Raw genomic sequence first — 3,319 nt, forward strand, 5'->3', positions numbered from 1 at the left:
AAAAAAAAAACCAGAAGAGCCAAACCTATACTAAGCAAAAAGAACCAAACTGGAGGAATCACATTACCTGACTTTAAATTATACTTTAGAGCTATAGTAACCAAAATAGCATGGTACTGGCATAAAAACAGACACAAAGACCAATGAGATAGAATAGAGAACCCAGAAACAAATCCACACACATACAATGAAATTATTTTCAACAAAGGTGCCAAGAACATACATTGGGGAAAAGACAGTCTCCTCAGTAACTGGTGCTGGGAAAACTGAATATCCATATGCAGAAAAATAAAACTAGACCTCTATATCTTGCCATATACAACAATCAAATCAAAATAGATTCAAGACTTAAATCTAAAAAAAAAATCAAACTATGAAGCTAATACAAGAAAATGTTTGGGATACTCTTCAGGACACTGGACTGGACAAAGATTTCTGGAGCAATATCTCACAAGTTCAAGCAACCAAAGTAAAAATGGACAAATGGGATCACATCAAGTTAAAAAGCATCTGCAAACCAAAGGATATAATCAACAAATTTAAGAGGCAACTCACAAAATGGGAGAAAATATTTGCAAACTACATATAACACAGAGAAGGAATTCAGAATTCTATCAGGTAAATTTAACAAAAAGATGTGTTAAATGTATTTATTTGTTAAAGGGATTAATAACCAGAATATATAGGAGCTCAAACAACTTTATAGGAAAAATATCTAATAATCTGATCAAAAAATGGGCAAAAGATTTGAATAGATATTTTTCAAAATAAGACATACAAATGGCAAACAGGCATATGAAAAGGTATTCGACATCACTGATCATCAGAGAAGTGTAAATCAAAACTACAGTGAGATATAATCTCACCCAGTTAAAATGTCTTATATCAGAAAGACAGGCAATAACAAATTCTGGAGAGGATATAGAGAAAAGGGAATCCTTGTATACTGCTGGTGGGAATGTAAATTAGTACAACCACTATTGAGAACAGTTTAGAGGTTCCTCAAGAAACTAAAAATGGAGCTACCTATGATCCAGCAATTCCACTGCTGGGTATATAATGAAAAGAAATCAGTATTTTGAAGAAATATCTGCACTCCTTTGTTTATTGCAGCATTGTTTACAATAGCTAAGATTTGGAAGCAACCTAAGCGTGCAACAACAGATGAATGGATTAAAAAAAATGTGGTACATACACACAATAGAGTGCTATTCAGCCATTAAAAAGAATGAGATCTTGTCATTTGAAACAATGTGGATGGAACTGGAGATCATTATGCTAAGTGAAATAAACCAAGCACAGAAAGACAAATATCATCATATGTTCTCACTTATTTGTGGGATATACAAATCAAAATAACTGAACTCATGGACATAGAAAGAAGAATGTTTACAAGAGGCTGGGAAGGCTAGTGGGAGGCTGGGCATAGTTAATCGGTTAAAAAAAAAATGGAATGAATAAGATCTACCATAAGATCTGCTATTGTGATAGCCAAATAGGGTGACTATAGTCAATAATAATTGTACATTTTAAAATAACTTAGAGTGTAATTAGACTGTTTGTAATTCAAAGGATAAATGCTTGAGGGGATGGATACCCCATTCTCCTTGATGTGCTTGTTTCACATTGCATATCTGTATCAAAATATCTCATGTACCCTAATAAATATATACACCTACTACATACCCACAATTTTTTTTAATTTTTAAGAAAAAATAAGAAAAAAATTAAATTAGCACTATAAGGACATTTAGCTTGCTAGGACAGCAACAAAGGTAATTTATCTATCCTCCTGATAATACTTAATCCTGTTTTTGAAAACTAATAAAAACTCTTAAGCTTTCAAAATATGTATATGTTCCAAGAAGACATCAATAGGATAAGGATGCTTTTGTCACCCTAAAAGCAAGAAGCCCATTCCCAGAGCTTTTTAAGTGTTTAGTGAGTTTTCAAGGGTGACTTGGTAACTTTTGATAACCTAAATGTGAAATTGCATTAAAATTATATACCTGAAGAAAATTATATTTTATCAGAATCACATGTAACGTGCCAACTTGAAACCACCTTGATAATAAGGATGTACAAGTAATAAAGAAAAAATATGCCCTTGTTTGTTTCCACCAAAAAGTAATTTGACCCTGGAATCATAATTTGGTTCATTAGTTAGTTACAACACCCACTGTCTCAGAACATAACCACTTCTAATTTTCATTAAAAATATATACAGTACTTCAGTTGTCTATTAGGTTCCTTAATTGAAGAAACTCAATCGACTTAAAGATACACTGATCCAGTCACAACGTAAAATCTCCCAAAAATAGAAAAGCTATAATCACTATAACACAACCTGAAATTAGTCCCAAACTGGCAAATTTAAAGGAAGAAACATTCCTCTTTCTTAAGGCTTTATTAAATAAGGTTCTAGGAATTAATAAAAAGAGTAAACTAGATCATGAGACCCTCCTCAAAATATAGGGGAAAGTTGCTTTCTTGAAGCTGAATCCTAGACTATGCATGGTTTATATTAAATTGAAGCAAAACTATCAGTCTCATCAGAGAAAATAAAAATTACCTACCTCTTTTATTAAAGCATTTGGTTTTCAACCAGCTATATAATACGTGTGATGCAAATTAAAGACCCCACAATTTGATAAACCTAAACTGAGATAAAAGCTTTGTAGTCTTTTACAGGAAAGTTTAAAACATTTACAATTGTTAGTAAGCTGCAAAAAGGTTACTAGCATTTCTCATAATCACTGCTATCCTTGTGGTGGTACATCATTATCCTTAGTAATGACACTACTAAGATGAAAAGTTACAGTATTACAGCATAGAATCATACTTCCAATTTTTATCAAAATTATTTTAAGTTCTTCCTAATATATTTATGACACTGGGACTGATGTCCCATCCAAATACATTTATAAAATTGTTTTCGTAAAGTACCTGTGGTAGTTATATGACTGGAGAAGATCTTTAAACATGTATAAAGCTGTATGTCTAACAGAATGAAAGGCACCAATTAATCCAATTAGTTAGTGAAGACAGTTTCTCCTATACTATATGCATTACATATACTTCACAACCTTATTGGGAAAAGGAGTAGTATTTCCATTTTAAAGATGAAAACTGGTTTTTTTTAGATCCAAGATGGCCGTTTAGGAACAGCTCAGGATTGCAGCTCCCAGTGAAAGCGCAGAGGGTGAGTGGACGCCGTGTTTTTATTGCCCACAGACTAGGAAATTCCCGGGCAGAGGTGCTCCACGGTCACCAGCGCGGCTGTTTCGGCCAGCGCGGCTGTGCCGGCCAGCGCCGGCCG

The 3,319-nt window shown here is 33.5% G+C and overlaps 1 protein-coding gene across 1 annotated transcript in view; it reads right to left on the minus strand.

Moving 5' to 3' along the window:
* Positions 1-3,319, minus strand: part of AGBL4 (ATP/GTP binding protein like 4) — a 313,176-nt gene that overhangs the window by 293,273 nt on the left and 16,584 nt on the right. The window lies entirely within an intron of this gene.

The sequence above is a fragment of the Cebus imitator genome, unplaced genomic scaffold (assembly GCF_001604975.1).
Source record: "Cebus imitator isolate Cc_AM_T3 unplaced genomic scaffold, Cebus_imitator-1.0 Scaffold214, whole genome shotgun sequence".
Classification (NCBI taxonomy): domain Eukaryota; kingdom Metazoa; phylum Chordata; class Mammalia; order Primates; family Cebidae; genus Cebus; species Cebus imitator.